This window comes from Hemiscyllium ocellatum, unplaced genomic scaffold, assembly GCF_020745735.1.
Source record: "Hemiscyllium ocellatum isolate sHemOce1 unplaced genomic scaffold, sHemOce1.pat.X.cur. R4, whole genome shotgun sequence".
Taxonomy (NCBI): domain Eukaryota; kingdom Metazoa; phylum Chordata; class Chondrichthyes; order Orectolobiformes; family Hemiscylliidae; genus Hemiscyllium; species Hemiscyllium ocellatum.
In genome coordinates this window covers 1,178,161-1,197,796 of record NW_026867631.1, presented here as the reverse complement: position 1 = coordinate 1,197,796, position 19,636 = coordinate 1,178,161, and positions in this window count along the sequence as shown.

Here is a 19,636-nt window from a genome sequence, read left to right as displayed (position 1 = left end):
CTCCACCAGAATTTTTATATTGAGTTCAGGTATTCACGAATCGAACACTGTGGATTCAAGAATCAAGTTGTATTCAATATGTGGTTATTCCGTACTCAACGCCGCGTTCAAATTATAGGGTCGCTTCTGGTTTGACCTCAGTTATTCATCAATCACCTTTTAAAAGTCCTTGCTAAATTCAGTTAAAATTGGTCTTCCTCCAATTTAGAACATCATATTTTATATCCTGTGTAGCTTTCCCATCACGAAAGCAAAGCGAATTGTATTGTGGCCGTTGGCCCCCTAGTGCTTCCTCACTTATACCTCAGTTACTTCTCACTTCGTATTTCCCAAGAACAAGTCACGTTTTGCATCTTCTCTTGTCGGTAATTCCACATAATGCATGAATTATAATTCTTGCAGAAACTTAGCAAATGTCTCTCTCAGTAAACACTTAACATTGTGGCATCCTCCTCTGTGTTTTGCCACCATATTGTTCTCACAGATAACTTAGTTTCTCAGTTTCCAGCTGAATATTCGTCGCTGTCCCCTACACCTCCAATTTTTGTGTCATCTGTAATCTCACTAAAGGTACCTTTTATGCTCACAACCAAGTCTTTCATGGAAATGACAAAAAGTACAGGACACAGCACCGATCCTTGTGGCACTCCACTGGTCTCAGGCCTCCAGTTTGAAAAACTACCCTCCACCACCACCCTCTGACTTCTAACTTTAAGCCAGTTCTGTATCCAAATGGCTAGTTCACCTGTATTCCATGAGATGTAACCTTGCTAATCAGTCTCCCATGGGAAACCTTGTCGAGCGCCTTATTACTCACATCTACTATTCTGCCCTTATCAGTTTTCTTTGTTACTTCTTCAAAAAACTCAATCAAGTTTGTGAGAGATGATTTCCAGGCACAACGCCATGGTGACTATCCCTCATCAGTCCTTGCCTCTCCAAATGCATGTACATTCTGTCCCTCAGAATTTCCTCCAACAACTTGCCCACCATCGAGGTCAGGCTCACCAGTTCATACATCCCTGACTTGTTTTTTTTATCACCCTTCTTAAACAATGGCACCACGTTTGCCAACCTCCGGTCTTCTGGCACCTCACCTGTGTCTATTGATGATATAAAAAGCTCAGCAAGAGTACCAGCAATCACTTATCTCGCTTTCCACAGTGTTCGCAGGTACACCAAGTCATGTCCTGGGGATTTATCCACCTTTAACCATTTCAGAACATCCAGCACTTCCGCCTCTGTAATATGGACATTGTGCAAGATATCACCATCTGTTTCCCTTCAGTCTATATCTTTTCTCTCCATTTTCACAGCAAATACTGAAGCAAAATATTCATTTAGTTTCTTCCCAATTTCGTGTGGCTCCACACAAAGGCCGCCTTGCTGATCTTTCAAGGACCCTGAGTGGGAGTCAGACAAAGGGAGAAGCAGGGAGATAGGGTGTCAGTCAGAGCGTGAAGGTAGACATATAAACTTGGAAAGACGAGAGGGAGAGACCAACAGAGCGTCAGATAGAGGAACGAGAAGAGAAAGAGTGGAAGACAGATGGAGACGGAGGGAGAGAGAAAGAGAGAGACAGAGAGAGAGAGAGTCAGATGAAAGGAGGGAGGAGTAGAGAGTCAGAGAGGGAGCGGGCGAGACAGAGGGAGAGTGTTGGAGGGCAAGAGAGTGACATTCAAAGAGAGGGAGTGAAGGAGAGCATTTGGCAGAAAAAGGGAGAGAGAGGGAGAGAAAAAATTAGATAGAGGGAGAGGGTAGGAAACAGTGAGAGTCAGAGACGGATGGGAGAGTGGAGAAAGAAAGTCAGGGGGAGGTAGAGAGGGCATTAGACAGTTTCAGATAAAAAGAGGCGGAGAGTGATAAAGGTAGACAGACGGAGACGGACACAATGAGTGAGAAGGAAAGAGGGAAAGCCAGACATAGGAAAGAGGGAAGAAGGAATGTCAGACAGTGAGACATGGAGAGATAGAGAAAAAATAATACAAGCTGCGTTAGACAGATTCAGACGAGAGAAGGGCAGAGAGTGAGCGAGAGAATCAGACAGAGGCAGTGGGAGAGTAGGTCAGTCAAAGGGAAATGGAGAGGGATAGAGAGAGTCAGACAGGAGGAGAGGCAGGGAGACGTAGCGAGAGAGTGTCAGAGCGAGAGAGCGAAAGGGAAAATCAGACACAGGGATATTGATAGAGAGAATCAGAAAGGGTGAGGGGAGAGGTCGAGTCAGACAAAGGGAGACAGAGTGTCAGGCAGAATGGGTGAGTGAGAATGAGAGAGACCGACAGCGGGAGAGAGAGAGAGTCTGACCAGAGAGAGAGAAGTGGCGGGCGGGGGGGGGGGGGGGGGTGAGTTAGCGAGACCGTTAGATAGAGGCAAAGGGAAAGAGTGCGAGAATGAATGAAACCGAGGGAGAAGTAGGAGCTGTCATGTAAGGGAGAAGGGAGAGAATGGGAGAGAGAGAGAATCGGACCGACCGAGACAGAGATTTATTCAGAGGGAGAGGGATAGAGGCAGAATCAATGTGAGGGAGGGGGAAGAGAGAGAGAGATAGATTTAAACGGATCGAGAGGGAGAGCAACTGAGAGCGTCAGTATTAGAGACAGCGTTGTGCAGAGAGAGAGGGAGAGAGGGAACTTCAGACAGAACGAGAAGCAGAGAAGCAAATTCCGACAGACAGAAAGGGAGAGAGAGTCAGACAGAGGTAGGCGTGAGAGAGATAATCATCCAGAGTGATAAGGAGAGGGAGAGTCAGACAGAAAATGGGGTGAAGAGACTGCTACATGAAAGGAGCAGTTGTGAACTTTGCTGAACTTTCTGGAACCATCAGAGAACAACAAGCTTATTACTTTATGACAGAGGGAAAGCCATTGATGCTGCAGCTCATGATCGCCCCCAATACCTCATGGAAGCCCAGTATCCATTTGTTTGGTCCTTTCCAAGCATGTACTACTTTGCAGGATGGAGTGCCACAAAATACAATGGGCAGTATCTTTAATATGAGGGTGAGACTTTCCCTCCACCATGACTGTGTGCTGGGTGCACCTTCAGATACTGGTAGGAATCGATATATCACTGCAAGATAGTTTGAAGAGCATGTTCCCCTCTTATTGGTTCCCACATCACTTCCCACTATCTGGCTGTTGTATATTTGCGGTCTTGCCCTGCTTCATCAGGAATGGACTTGTGGAGACACTCTCGGTGATAGAAATTGAAGTACCACTCCCAGAGTACGTTCTTCGCTCTTGTCTTACTTAATGCTTCCTCCCATTTGTTTTCAACATCGAGAGAAACTCAGTTATCAGAAAGGGGCTGCATGCAGGGCTGCAGATTTCCATCGTCAGCGGATTTCCTGGATCATGGTTGACCTGTTACTCTGAGATTTCCAGTGTGGTGTCATCAATTTTGTGAAATTCCAGCATAACTCCTTTCCTGACTTTATCCCACGGTGCCCCCTCAACTGGTGCGTCTGTCCTCGCGTTGGGATAGTTGTGGTGACGGGGCTTCATGAGAAACTCCCGATCACGTCTGATTCTGTGAGGCTAAACTAGTCAGATTGTTTCTTGACTTTTAAATATGAAGGATCAAGGCAAATGTGGTGCAGAGTCAGGTTTTAAAAAGAGACTGAATGAAAGGCATTCCATTTCTGTGCATTTATGATCTAAAAAAAGGATTGAGGAAAGGTATGATTTAATTTGGTGACAGGGTGATCATCATTGAATTATTCCGCAGATTTTATATTTAAGAATGTTATACAAAACTGAAGATGGGTTATGATAGTTCTCCGAATAAAGGATGACGCCTGCATGTTTGTAAAGAACGATCTTATATCTTACTTGTTCAATGTATTAAATGGGTATTTAGAGTTTGACAAAGTTTGCAGATGACAGAAGATGAGTGGTAGAGTAAAGTGTGCAGAGGGCACTGTACTCCATCTGGCAGACCCTTGATCACTTACTTAAACGATCTATATTCATCTGCAGACTTCATTGGCCTGTTATTGGCCTCCTCCTGTCTGCCTGCAACTGATGTGAGAGGCTGAATGACCTCTACCTGTCATTCTGTAGCAGGCCTGGGACATTAAATGACAGGGCAGTTAGTGGATTATGAGCAGCCAGTAAACTGGATCTGCTGGGACTCCCTCCCTTCTCAATTGCAGAAACAGAAGAGACACAATGTTCTCCAGGTGCCCTCTCGGTAAGACCTCGTATAGCTGCAGTAACAATTCTCTATATTTGAAATGATTCCATTTGCAATCTATGCCAACAGTCCAGTTGTACGGCTGTTAAACTGTTAACAAGCTTGTGTGATTGAATGACCTCCTTCTCTCCCCGTACAAGAGGCCGATGGGGACAGAATTTCTTCCTCCTGTTAGTGAGCAGAAGTTTCAATGTTCTGAATGATGTCTCAAGATTATGAAAGAATTTGATAACGGGGCACTTAAAATAAGGTTGGAGCCGCCTCACATAAAGTCAACGATCATTAAATATGTTTCACCCTAGTTTATCGTCTCTGGAAGTTTTTGCACGAGCAATGTTATGCAGCTGTTCAGTTATTGTACCCCTGTCGCTTTTTCCAAACGGTTGAACTTCTACAACCCTGCAGTGTTTTGGAAATACTCCCACGTAGAAGGAAGAATGATTAAAAAGACTGAAAAATTTATTGTTCAACCATCAGCAGCCTTCAAACTTTCCATCCCGAACAAATAAATGTTCGCTTTGATTGTAATATTGAAAATGATATAAGGAAGGGGTTAATTGAATCTGTTTCTTCAGTGACTGTGTTTAATGTCAATCTCCATTGATTCTAGTTATCCCAGTGGAGGGTTACCGTCTTTTAAAAAGCAATGGGCTCCAACCAATGTATTATTCCATACTATGAACGGATCACTCACCTACAGATCTCACCTGGATCAGTAGGTCCAGAAATGTGGAGGAGAGATCAGCATCTAAGAACAATGGACAGAAATGTTATAACAATGGAAAGAAGTTTGGCCGGAGATATTTCATATCTTTCCACATATTATGATTTTTTGTCATTTCCGTGGCGGACGTACTATGCACTTAAAATTATTCAATACTTTTATTATCCCATCCTGGCTATCGTTGGTGTCCCTGGTAAGTCTCACTGTTCAGTTATTATTTCCATCACCCAAGTACAACTGCATTATTGATTAGATTAGATCACCTACAATATTTTCATAGCGGATATATTCTGCCCTTACAATTATTCAATATTTTCATTACCCTATCCTGGCTACCGTTGGTGTCCGTTGTAAGTCTCACTGTTCAGTTATTATTTCCATCAGCCAAGTACGACTGTATTACTGTTTAGATTAGATCATGTACAGAATGTGAAAAGGCACATTGGTCCAAGAAGTTCACATCAGCCATCTGAAGAGTAACCCAACCGGACGCATTGCCCTGCCCTCGCTTTATCCTTTCAAATGCACCGAACACTATGGGCCATTTACCATGGCCAATTCACGTGAACAGCATATCACTGAATTGTGGGACGATACCAGAGCACCCAGAGGAACCCTAAGGAGAATGTACAAACTACAAATAGGCAGTCGCCCGTGTCGGGATTCGAGCTGTGTCCCTGGCGCTCAGTGGTAGCAACGCAAATCACGAAGCCAACACGCCAACCCTCCGTGTTCATTTGATTACTCTACAAAACTTGCTCCTGTAATTGTTGCTGCCGAATCTCTGATTCTAAGTATTTCCACAACTAACCACCACTAACTGCATCAGTGAACTTGTTCTTTCAATTTCTCTCTCTTATCTTTTATCATTACCCCTCGTGAGTCTCTCTGTTTCGCTCCTGCATTTTGCCTGTGAACCACCATTCAGAGTGTTGCTGTCTTTGTTGTGTAAGTAATGGGAATATGGAGGTCATTGCCTTTTCTACTGATTGAAAAGTACATTTCCTTCTTTTGAGTCGATGCCGTCCCTCAGCAATATCGGAGGTTAAAAGAGATGGGACAGAACTGTTTTCTTCTGTCATCAGATGATTCTTGAAAATATATCCTTACCATTCTTAATTTTAATTACTAAGCCCTTCAGAATATACTGAACCAGCTAAAGCCATCTGTTATTTGGTCTTTGAGCTATGAAATACAGTCTTAATGATGTCAAAATTCTGCTGCAGTCAAATTTCAAAGCCGCATAAGCAAGTCTGAGTCGATTACCCTTGCCTCACATCTGAACTCACACCAGACCACGACGCATCCAACATTCTTATGTACGCTGATCTATATTTTAGTTGGGTATAGGGAGGTCTTTATTATAATCTTATCAAACATATCATCACATTTCTCAAAAAATTATCCCCTCTCTGTCGATTACCCGAACACTGCCGGTTGTTAATATTTAAACTGATTTTCTCCATGTGTGTTCTGCCTTTAATAACAACTTGCAGATCACAGCCACACACACACACACACACACACACACACACACACACACACACACACACACACACACACACACACACACACACACACACACACACACACACACACACACACACACACACACACACACACCTGCCTTGTTCTTCTTCATTTGAGCCTCTCTTCTTGACACTCCCGCCATGGGCTGCACATTCTCTCATGCTGAGCTGTTATTGCAGTCCAAGTATAATAGCTCCATATTGGCAAAGATTTGCAATCCTCCTCATACTGGCAGGTCGTGCAGGTTACTGCGAAATACACGAGCACTGTCTGCACTTTCCTTCATTTTGTCCTGTTGCCCTCTCTCAGTATAAATTGTCTGGGCTTCTGCTGTGATGGAGATTCAGAAGTTGATGAAACAAACCAATTCAGTTGTTAACGCAATGTCTTCATTCAATGTTCTCTTTCCTGTGATTGAACCCTCCAAGGTTTCAATCCACTAGTTCGTCCCACTCCCATTTTTTGTCCCAATTTCCACAATCAATTCTGAGTTCACCGATTGCCCGTTTCTATCTTTAATATGACGCGTTGTGTTCCTCTGCATCTTTCCCACGCTTTGATCTTTCTCTCCCTTGTGTATCGAATGCCGGCATTGTGAATCACAGAAACAATGAAATAGTGTGTATCAGCCGGTGTTCACTTCCGCGTGTGAGCCCTGTGGTTCTCCACGTAGGACTGGTCGCTTCAGCAGCTTGTCATGTTCCTGAACGCCTGTGTTTGTGTCTCTCAGATTATCGTGCTGTCAGTAACACGAGGAAGCTCGGAGAGTTTTTTTTAATGAATATCCAGGCATCGAAATTGTTTTTGAGGGGCTTCTGACGGACTCCTGTTAGTGAAAAGTTAATGGAGCTGCTGCAGATGGTTCGCTGGAGATTGTTCAGTGAGCTGCCTCGTACATTTAGCGATTCTTGAGGATTTGATGTTGCAACACTAGATGAAGCATAGGGATTGTAGTTACAGCATCTGAGTCTGCAACATAAACAGCATATGGAGCAAAGGCTGCAGAGAGGGAAGTTTCTGAAACTACAGAGCGTATGTGGGTGCGGGATGTGTCGGTGGTGATGGTATCTACCTGTTTCACACAGGGTGTTACAAGAACCACTTCCCAAGCCACATTTCACACAAGAGCAGAGAGTGAGAAGACCCCTACTGAGCAAGCTGCTGACGACAGAGTGGGGTCACTTCCTTCAACACGACCTGCAGCTTTACACAAGGGAGAGGACGGTGCTTGCAATCATGTTAGGATCACTGTTTAATGCAGCTTCTATGATCTGTTACTTCCCAGGCTGGAGTGGGTTGCATTTACCCCAACTCCAAGTATGCCAACACCAATGTGACCAATCGGGGAATGAAAATTTATGTGGTGGATGAGCAGGGAACTGCTGTGTTTCTCCTTGTTTTGTCCGTATTGCGGGATTTCTGATGGTGTCCAGGGATCTGTGGGGTATCCAGGCCACCGGGGAGTTTTAGAAGAATTGAAGGAACTCTCACACCATTAATGTCGGACTTAGATCATGCACAGTACATCATGACAGTGGATACCCACTGTCCTGGCAGCCACCACAGCCGCTTCATTCAGAAGCAGTCATCCATTCGCATTGGTTTCGTGAATCCACATTGAAAGAAAGGATTTTTTTTTCGATAAGGGCCGCCCTCTTGATAGTCACTTAAAAACACCCGACCCTCAACAATCCCCACCGCTAACCAACCACATCAAAATATCCCGTGATATTCTGAGAGCAAAGAGGATCACTGGGAACATCAGGAAGCCGACCACGGGGAGATGGAGCAACGCTTCCGATTCTCTGAACGGGTCAGAAAGAATCTGTCAGTACAGACTGTATCACTCAGCCCTGTAATCTCTCTCAATTTCAGCAACATGCTGCCTTCCAAAGTCCCTGATGAAATGGACAGGTCCCCATTAAGTCATGACATGTTCCATCTGCCAAATTAACATCCAATAACTTTAACCAACTGCATTATTTTGGATTCTTTCCATCTTCTATTGAGGATGTCACTCCTTTCTTACCGGAGAGTCATCACCAAACTTAGTTTCAGTGCATTTGTTCCACCCCTCCAAATCTTGACATCGACTGAAAATAGCTGAGTACATAGGACAAACAGGAAGAAAGCTAACGATCCTCATCCATGAACACCAACTAGCCACGAAACGACACGACCAGCTATCCCTAGTAGCCATACACTCAGATGACAAACAACACGAATTCGATTGGGACAACACCACTATTATAGGGCAGGCCAAAAAGAGAACAGCCATGGAATTCCTAGAAGCATGGTGCTCATCCACGAATTCTATCAATAGACACATCGACCTAGACCCTATATACCGACCACTGCAGCGGACAGCAACTGACATCCGGAAGCGGCAGATTCAAACCAGTCTAAATGCCGGAGGAATCAGCACAGAAGCGCTTCACATGAGGCTTCCAAGCACTGAAGATGTCACCTAGAAAGGCGACGAAACATTTGCAACAAAAACTACCAGCTCGGCGAACAGAACCACAACAACGAGCACCCGAGCTACAAATCTTCTCACAAACTTTGAATTGTTATGACGTTTAAGATAGATAACACACCTTTAAGAGAAAGGAGGCTGAGAGCTGTAAATACCATGTTTAATGTTCACTTTTAGAGTTAAAGAAATATTTTTATATAACGAAATTTGAGGAGTCCTCTGTCACTCATACTTTAATAGACTGAGATACTTGATTGGATTTTCAGTGTGATTGGTTTAATTAGTTGAAGGGTTTCCCACCGTGTCATAATATATAATCGATAATAATGGATATTTGAAAAGTAACAGCAATTCTGAAGAAAACAGGAATGCAATTATGAAAGGAAAACTAAAAATGTTTTTTTGGAATTGTTTAAATATGTTTCTTGGAGATAAATGTAATTTCGAACCATTGGCTGTGAGAGAGTTGAATATTTAGGAGCATTTATTTTTAGAACTCATGCAGTGAGTTAGCAGAAAGCAATTAAAGCAAAGTATAGTTGGAGGGAAAATACAAATAGAAGCAGAGATGTGAGGTTCACTTTCACTTAAAGGCAATCAGAATACGTAATTCACAAATTGCTAAGGTTGAAGCTGTTACTGATCCTGGAGTATTGTGTAGTGTTTTGACATACAAAATATATGAAAAAATATTCTGACCAAAGGGTCAGTCCAATGGACATTCTCCTGATTAATCCTTCGAATGATAACACTGACTGATGAGGAAGCTAGGTATTTGTTATCGAGAGTGTTGAATAATGAGGTGTGGCCACAGCTGTTCACTTTTGTTGGAGACTAAAAACAAGGGAACACGCTTTTAAAGTGAAAGGTTTCAGGTTTAAAGAGAGCTTAAGTATCGATTTTCATTCAGAGGCTGTTAGGAACTGGATTGCATTTTCGGAAAGGGAAACGTCACAACCGTTAAAAGATACGTGGTGAAAGCCTGAAGTGTCATAACAGTCACATCTCCCGGCCTCGCGTAGGAAAGTGGGACTCATTTCAGTCGTTCTGTGTTTCTCACTGTGTATTCTCTACAACTCTGTGAGTGTGCGATTATGGAAAGCCATTGACCAACCACAAAACAGGAATTAATTGTTTTCCTGTGGGATATCTTAGCATCAGTTGTAAGAGTGAACTGTATTTGTTTCTAAAAATATGTCAACGCAAAAAGTTACAGAAGATCAGTACAAGTTACTTACAGTCTGAACCTCGAGAATACAAAATGGAGAATAGGGAAACATGAAAACGATAAAGCAAACATATCAGTTTCATCTTCATAGAACAAAACTGAACAAACGAACCGAAAACTTCCCAGCAAAACGAGGAAACCTGGTTCTGCTGAGGAAAAGGAAATAGAATGGCATTATGAAAAAAAGCAGTTTGGGAGAAATTATCGCAGCAAGCAATGGGCAGAGATAAAGTCAATGTGGATAGTAAATCAATTATTGAAATGGAAGCAATGCATTTGGATTTGCAGAAAGAGTTTTGGTTAAGCCCCAAGTCTAGTCTGCAAAATAAAATCTCATGCAATTCTCGATAATTTCTGGAAAAGTATTTTTTTATCGAAAGCAAGAACTCAAAGTAAACAGTAAGTAGGAGTAAATGGGTTGTTTTCTTGTTGGACTGAACGTCAAGTGGGACTTCGTCTCGGTCCCAGCTGTTCAGAATGTTCATTAACAATTAGTTTCAGGAAATCAAATGTAAAAAGTCCAAGTCAGCTAACGGATTCTAAATGGTAAGGAGGACGGTAAAAAGCTGCAATGTCATTGACACAAATACAGTGAATAGGCTACTACGTCTCAGATGAAGAGCAATGTCGATCGATGTGTCGTTTTGGTGGGAACATAGAAAGTCAACCGACTATTTTCAAACGGATTGAGTAAAAAGCAATGATCTATAAAAGAACTTACGGTTATTTATGGTTGCTCCTGCGTAGACCTTTATGCAGGGAAGCGAGTTCTGAAGCCGGAAGTAAATCTGGGAATAGATTTGGCACGCTCACCGGTATTCATTCACCCGACAAGTATGTGGCTGTAACATTGGAAAGAGTCTATATCTCGTTGTACGCCAGTCACTGAAAATAAATGATGTGTCGACCTTCATTTCAGGGGGATTTGAGTACAGAAGTTAGGGTGAATTACTGCACGTTTCCATGATTTTGTTGATACCACATCTCGAGCAATGCGAAGTATTGTGTGCAGTATTGGACTCCTTATGTTCTGAAGTTGGTTGTGTGTGCTGCACCTTTAGGAGACAGAGAAGGGTGTTTTGCACTGTGAGCTTGCCGATTCCTGCCTTCTTGAATGAGTCACAGTCCCTGATTTAACTGGAAAATTTGAGATATCTAACATTTGGCTGTGAAATAAATTTCTGAGTTTTAGCTGCTATGTTGATAACCATTTATATTGATCAATCAGTTGAAATCATGCGCCGAGATACTAAATCTTTATCAAGTTTGAAGTTGATCTGTGGACAACATCCATCCAATCTGATGTGGAGTAAGGAAGCAGGCATTTTGAAAGCTAGCCACTGAGAGGAACTGTCATCTATTAAGAAATTGCCATTCAAAAATACTCTCTATCAAATGTACCGTTTTCATATTAAACTATTTTGCAGCAAAAGCGCTAAGACGACCCGGATAGGTCGAGAAACACCGGAACAGACAATGGAGACATGAACCGCTATCTGGTTTTTAGAATTAAGTTGTTATGATCTTATTAGGACTGTTATTGGAAGATTATATCCTTGAAGATGTGGAGGTAGAAAACAAACATTTAAGAGAGCGGATGCTTAGTGTTATAAATAGTTGTTGTGAAATCTTCTCCTTTAGGGTCAAAAAATAAATTCATTATTTTCTTTCACAAGTTAAATTTGGAAGTTCTCTGTCACTTATACATTAACAGATTACGAGGAGAGGTGAGATTCTCTGGGTGTTTGGTTTAATTAGGGGAAGGTTTTACCACCGTGTCATCTCTGTTAGGGAGCTCGCGTCCGTGATTTGGATAGGGCTCGACGGATCCAGTCTGAGTTTTGGGCAGATTTTTACAGGTGTGGAGTACAAAAGATCCCAGCAGACGGAAACATTTATCAGCTAGTGTCCTAAATCTTTAAATAAAACGTACGTGAGACAGTTATTTTAGTTGCAGTCACTTGTGGTTGACTAACTTAAAAGTAGCTCTTAAGATAATAATGATGTTTTGGGGGTTTTAAGACGGTTCTCAAATTTGCCAATGAAGTTTAGAAGTACAGACAAATTATCATAATTTTAGAATTACAAAAAGTTAAATTTGTGTTTAACAAAGGACAACAGAAAAGGTGAATCTGTTAGGGCGTTAGTCAATCACATATTAGTGTCAGAGAAAGAGACGACAACGGTAGATTTAGAAAATCTTAAACTACAATTGAGGAAAAGGGAATTGAAAGATAAGCAAAAGGAGAGAGAAAGAGAAAGTCAGAAACAAGATATAGAAAGAGGAAAAGAAAAAGAGAAAAGTCAAGGAGAGAAGAGAGAGGAAAAGAAAGAGAGAGTGATGAAAGAGAATGACAGAGAAGGAGAGAGAGAAGAAAGGAAGAGAGAAAACACAAAAAAAGAGAAAAGGAGAGAGAATTCAAACTTCAATAGTTGCGATGTGCAGTGGAACGTCAGGTTAACAAGGTGTAGAGGAATAGAGAAGGAAATGAAATTTGCCAAATTTTGATTAGAAAATGTCGAGTTGATCTTTACTTTATTTGAAAAATTGACTGGGCAGATGAAGTGGTCAGAACAGTTATGGGTAATGACAGTTCAGACGAAGTTAGGAAAATGAGGAGAATGGAAGTAGGAAAAATTGTTATGACATGGGGTAAACTCTTCTGCCAATTGAACAAAACCCACAGTAAAGCTCGGAGAAAGTGACGACTGCAGATGCTGGAGATCAGAGCTTAAAAATGTGTTGCTGGAAAAACGCAGCAGGTCAGGCAGCATCAAAGGAGCAGGAGAATCGACGTTTCGGGCATAGACCTTTCTTCAGGAATGAGGAGGGTGTGCCAAGCAGTCTACGATAAAATATATGGCGGAGGGACTTGGGGGAGGGGCGTTGGGGATACGATAGTTGGAAGGAGGTTAAGATGAGGTGTTCGTGATCTATTAAAATATGCGTGACAGAGAACTATCCAAAAACCATTATGCAAAAAAAAAACATTTTATTCTTCATCACGAAAACAGAACATTAAGCAACAACTTTTAACGACACTCAACCCACATTTTCTTAAAGATTTGTGATCGTTCTCCCACTTTATAACAATACAATGATCCAATAAATCCTCGACTAAATTTACAGCAAATCAAATTTCAAACCGTGACAGCAGTTGGCATCTTCAAGTGTGAAGCATTCTCTGCTTTCAGATCTTCCAGGGTCGTCTTTGGCCTTCTGCTGCAAAGATGTCTCACATGAATAAGGCACCCTTTAAACAGAATGTGTGTGGGCAATATTCCGATGACAGAAGGTTTTCCTTTTCTATTAATCTGTCCAAAGTGCCTCTTCCTTATATACCTAAAAAATTGCATCAAATCATTGGCTCGATGTTGTTCAAACATTAAAATTCAAATTCTAATGGGCTTTAGCATTTTGGGGCATAATTTAAACTGATTCGTTAAAGTCGAAATGCTGTGAAAACAATCAGTACCTACGTTACATCTCAAATGTTACATTCTCAAATTGTCCAGTCTGGCATGTGACATCACAAGTTCTTGCCGGCTTTCACGTGCTCTTAAACATAGAGTACACGCCGTCACCTTCATATCAAAATTCGCACGAGCTGATAACCAACACCTCAGAGTACAAAGAAAAGTGCCTCTCAAGATCAAGAATTCATTCGTGCTCAAATTCCAAGGTTCAATAGATTCTGCAATAGTGTTGCACATTGCAGGGTAGATATTGCAATTTGAATATTCAAAAAGGTAGGTCAAGAAAAAACAGGGATATATGGACCAAAAGCCTCACATTAAATGTGAGGAAACAAATTGAAATCCATTATCAGGGATTTCACAGCGTAGAATGTAAAGAGATGTTGCAGTATCAACATGGATTTATGAAAACGAATGCGCACGTGGCAAATTAGTTGGAATTAAATGAACATATAACCAGTGGAGTTGACATGGTGAAACGAGTCAAAGTGGTATTTCTTCGACATTCAGAAAACTTTTGACAGAGACCTGCATAGTAGATTATTGTTCAAGGTTGCAGTGCATGGTCTTGGGCGAGTGCATTAAGATAGATATAATACTGGTCGACAAAAAAATTGTGCACAGTTTTGATCTCCTTTTCTGAGGATGGATGCTGTTGCTTTCCAGGGAGGGCAGAGAAGGTTTACAAGGTTAATTTCAGGGATGGTGGGATTGAAGTATGAGGCGGCATTCACTCAGTTTGGATTGCTTTGCTTCAAATCAGGTGAGTGAGGGTGGATCTCATAGAGACATTCTAACAAGATGAGATATGGTAAATTTAGGCGAGAATGTGCCCGATAGTTGGCGTGTCCAGAAACAGAGCTTGCAGTCTGAAGTTCGATTGGACGATTTCGGAGACAGATGAGGAACTATTTCTTCACATAAAGAGTGAGGAGCACGTGATATTTCTTATTTGAGGAAGAACATAATGCCAAAGCATTCACTGTATTTTAGAGGCGGTTAAGTACAGCGGTTAAGGATATGGGGAAGAAGCAGGATTACGTAATTTAGCTGAAAGGTCAGCCACCATCGTGTAGAGTGATGGAGCCGCCTCGGAGGGCAGAAGACACTCCTCATGCTCCTATGTTCAATGTCTCTAAATTTCTGTCTTCGAGAAGGGAGGAAGCTCAATGTCTTGCATAGCCTAGTCCTGTTCCAAAGTTTATTGCAGTCTGTGAGAAAGCTTTCTGTATGATGTCACAAGCCCTGAGACGATCGGAACAAGGCCTCTTCAGGTTCGACAAGACTGTGTTTCCCGTTCCCTCTTCTGATATCGAGTCTGGGGTCGGATGTTATGTCCGCGTTTATTCTGTAAGACTTCACAGCAGTTCTCTACAATAGAGTGTCTTTCTTCGCTGTTTCAGAGACCGTAGAAGAGTTTATTACATGCCTGTTTGTCTTGAGTCAATTTTAGACAAAACGCAGACAACGTGGGTGGTTTGCTCGCTGAAAGTACATTTGCGAAGCAAATTGGCGTTTACAATCGACATTGCCTTCAATGTCACAATAATTGAAAACAGATTTTATTTCTTGATATTTTAAAAAATATTTTGAACATCTACCCACTTCAGAACATTAATCTTGTCTGGCTAAGTAATCATGTGACAATTCCACAACAGCACCATCTCTAAATGGGAACAGATTGGAAACCAAAATGTGCAGGTCATTACTGTGCTACTTGACAAGTCTGTCAAAAAGAACTTATGCCAAATTCATTGCCGTGATGGGACTGATGGTGGCTAATTGGTCATATTATAATTATTCTCCTGTTATGGCGAGGAACATAGTTGAGCTCTCTTCAACATAGACAGGTAGATGCCAGAGTTGGAGCTGGAATGAAATAAATTGCATAGGAAGCATAGCTTGCTGTGCGGCACAAGTCTTCATTCCTGTTGCAGGAATGGTTTCAGAGACAATTGCTTTTGTTGTTACTGTCTGTTCAGATGTTTCTTCATATCACGCAGTGAATAGAATTATTTGACGACTGACATCTGCGATCCTGTGAACATCGCGATGACGGTAATTGGAACATCCACCCAACACTTTTGGCTAAGGAACGTTCAAATACTGCATCCTTGTCTTTTACACGTAAGTGCAGGGCTGTTCTATTATTGAGGATGGGGATATTTTAACAGCCCTCTCCTGCAGTGGGAGTGATATACTTTTCAATAGTCTATCACCATTTATGAAATGATTTAGAAGGACTGCAGAGCTTCCATTTCATCCGTTGGTCTTGGGGTCATTTCACCCTCTCAGGCACATGTTCCTTCTGCTAAGCAGTCAAGTACGGTAAGGTTAATGGGTTCTCATTCGTCTTAGGTACAAACGGTTCAGAACCTATCAAGTTCATCCGCACCCGTCATTGACCCATAAATGACCACATTTTTCGATACTGATCTCCAGCATCTGCAGACCTCATTTTCTAAGTTATTCTGACAGAAGAACACAACCATGCCTGACGCCTTCTGTCCATCCTGTCTAACAGTAAAACAACTTTCAAGGAACGATGTATCTGCATCCCTGGCCCTGAGTATTGAATACAGGATTTGGAAGTCATGTTGTGGCTGTACAGGATATTGGTTAGGCCACTGTTGGAATATTGCGTCCAATCCTGGTCTCCTACCTAAAGGAAAGATGTTGTATAATTGGAAAGGGTTCAGAAAACATTTACAACGATGCTGCCAGGGGTGGAGGATTTGAGCTATAGGGAGAGTCTGAAAAGGCTGGGGCTATTTTCCCTCAAGCGTCGGAGCCTGAGGGGTGATCATATAGAAGTTTACCAAATTATGAGAAACATGGGTAGGGGAAATATGCAAAGTATTTTCCCTGGGACCGGGGAATACAGAATTCGAGGGCATAGGTTGAGGCTGAGAGGCGAAAGATATAAAAGAAACCTACAGGACAACTTTTTTTCACGCAGAGAGTGGTACGTGTATGAAAGGAGTTGTCAGATGAAATGATAGAGGCTGGTACAATTGCAACATTTATGAGCTATTTGGATGGGTATATGAATAGAAAGTGTTTGGAGGAATATTGACAGTGTGCTGGCAGACGGAACTAAATTGGTTTGGGATATCTGGTCAGCATGGACGGGTTGGACCGAAGGCTCTGTTTCCATACTGTACATCTCTATGACAGTATATATTTCATCCAAACCATTTATTAAAAACAATGAACAACGTTATGCGCATCACTGGACCTTGTGGGATACCCACGGCCACATACTTCCAATTGGAACAAAAAATCTCTCCCACCACCCCCTGTAAGCCAATCTTTTATGTAAAAGACTAGGTCTCTCCGATCTCCTGTGATCTAACTTTACTAACCAGTCTACCATGCAGAATGTTTGGTTATCACTAACGGCCACGTTGGCAATGTATGCTGCCTTGCATTCATCTATATTCTTAGTCACCTCCTGAAAATCTTCAATCAAGTTTATGCGACACAATCTCACATGCACACAGCCATGTTGGCTATCTCAATGATTTCTTGTTTTTATTCCAGATTCAAGCAAATCCTGTTGCTCGAAGTCTCCTCTAACACTCACCTCTGATTGAAGTCACTCTGTAAACCCCTGCTTTTCTTTGCAACCGGTTGAAAAATAACATTACAAAATTGCCTGCCTTCTGGTCCTCCAGCACCACAGCCGTGGCTTTCAGTAATTTAAAAAATCATTGAAAGAACTGCAGATACTGTTAATGAGAAACCAAAAAAAAAACGGAAGTTGCTGGATAATCTCAGTAGGATCGGTGCAGAGATATCAGAGGTAACGTTTCGTCTTCAGTGACCCTTCTGAGGAATGATCCAAACATCCCAGAAATGACCCCTCAATTTCTTTCACAGCTTCCCAGAACCCAATGGAATTACAGTCACGACACCCAAAGTGTCCTCACTCAAAGAGCTCACTCACGTAAGCTGCATTATTTCCCAGGGCAAAATAACTTTGAGGTCAAGCTGAGATGAATGGCAAGGCAGGCTGTGAGTGTCCGAATGTCTGCATGTGTCTGTGTTTTTATGCAACTGTGCATGTGTGCGTGTATCTGAATTTGTCTTGTTTTTTTGTGTATGCTTCAGTGTATTATTGCGTGTATCTCTGCATCTGCATCTCTGAGCAATTGACTTTCTTTTGTCTTGGGACTGTATCTATTGAAATGGTGATCATAATGTCCCCCTTCACGTGCTTACTCGATCACCACCTGTCTCTTATTCTTGTGCCTGAAGTGGTGCCCGACCCCACTACACAAGGGTCAGCGTTGTTTGAAAACACCATCAAGGACATTGAGTGTCACAGTTGAACTGAACTATCTTCAGAGTAACGTGCACTCTAATGGGTGAGTGAAAAAATTGCAATTTCCTCACTAATGACAACATCCCAGCTACAAAATACAGAGCTAAAAATGTTTAAATATTCGTTTAAAAATTTTGAAAGAATACTAAATGGAAGTCCTGACTCAGAATAAAAGAGAATATGATAATGGATTATATTTGAAGTTCTTACGCCCCAGCCTGCACTGACACTGAGTCTTCAGACTGCTCCAGCCGGAGACTACAGAACGCAGTGGCTGTCTCCCGACAGGATAGAACTGAATGATCCAAACCGCTTTCAGCTGGCTTCCAAATCACAGTGGGCTACGTCACCAGACCGCACCAATCCGAGTCTCCAGACCACACCAAACCGGGTCTCGAGGGTACACCATGGTCAGCAACGAGACTGCACCGGGCCCGATCTTCAGACCAACGCGGACCAAGACTCCAGACCGCAGCTACTTCATGACCCCAGGCTTTCAATTCAGCGACAGCTTTCAGTTTGGAATTAACCTCTAGGATTCGCCAAACCTTACCAGCCACTGGGTTGGGACTCACCTCGAGTACTCGCCTCCAATGGCAGCCTCTTGTCTGCGACTCATCTCCTTCAATTCCCTCCGAATAATTTTAAAAATTCAAAGTTTAGGGAAAATAGCACTCCAAAAAATAGGGAAAGAAGCGAAACAAAAAACAGAGCAAGTGGAACAGAGGGATACCAGATGGAAAATCCAGGCTCTGTCGCCATTTCTCGGACGTTTCCGGGCGGTTTTCTTCTACAAGGAATGACTCTGGTGACTCAGAGCAGTTTTATCCGATTCCTTTCCATGATATTCCTGAAAAATCATCAGAAGGAGATGGGCATGCCTATTTCTAATATTGAGTTTGTTTCAGAACTTTACAATCCATTCTCGCTATAATTTGGAAATGAACATCCAAAAGCAGTGAAACTTAGAGGAAGTAAACTAACTTTCACCTCAGGTATAAAAAAGGACTGCAAATGCTGGAAACCAGAGTCTTGATTATAGTGGTGCTGGAAAAGCACAGCAGGTCAGGCAGCATTAAAGGAGCAGGAAAATAGACGTTTCGGGCAAAGGACTTTCATCAGGAATAGAGGCAGGGTGCCTGCAAAGTGGAGAGATAAATGAGAGGGGAGTGGGTTTGCGGAGAAAGAAGGATAGATTATGATAGGTGTATGGGTGTAAGAATGAAGGTGACAGGTAAGTGAGGAGGGTGGGGTAAGGTAGCAAAGTGTACAATAGGTGAATGGGGTGGGGATGGGGTCAGTAGGGGTGTTCACCAATTTTCACATTTCCCCTTCCCCCCACCATACCCCATCTCCAGCCTTTCAGTTCAGCACTGTCCGCATGACCTATCCTACCTTCCTATCTTCATTTCCACCGATCCACTCCACCCTCCTCTCTGACCTATCACCTTCATCCCCACTCCAGTCAACTATTAAACTCTTTGCTACCTTCCCCCACTATCCTCTCTGACCTAACACCTCCATTCCCACCCCATTCATCCATTGTACTATATGTTACTTTCGCCCCACCCCCACGACCACCAATTTATCTCTCCCCTCTGCAGACACCCTGCTTCTGTTCCTGATGAAGGACTTTTGCCCGAAACGTCGATTTTTCTAGTCCTCGGATGCTGCCTGACA